Below are 386 nucleotides of genomic sequence, written 5' to 3' on the forward strand. Positions count from 1 at the left end.
TACACGCACTTAAAGTATCTTTTCAATATATCATCCCTTCATCTATCGCAAAGATACACCTAATCAGAATGCATGAAGAGACACCTTTTGAACTTCATAGCAATATAATTCTTTTAATATTTACTAAGAAAATTAAGTTAATCCCCCAACATACCTTTACCTCTTTTTTCTTATAATTTTCTTTTCTATCTTCCTGGCCATTTTCCCCACGTCAAGGCTTATAAATTTTCCAGTTGAGATGCCTGTCAACACAGACTGGCTATGACGTCACCAAGGGTCGCTTAAAGTAACAAATTTACAGACGCTCTGTCGCTGGAATGCTACCAGTCTGCCAAGCCATATTCGGCCGCCGCGCGCAGAGGGGCTGGGCCGAGGAAACCACCTTT

Source organism: Penaeus monodon, chromosome 23 (assembly GCF_015228065.2).
Source record: "Penaeus monodon isolate SGIC_2016 chromosome 23, NSTDA_Pmon_1, whole genome shotgun sequence".
NCBI lineage: Eukaryota > Metazoa > Arthropoda > Malacostraca > Decapoda > Penaeidae > Penaeus > Penaeus monodon.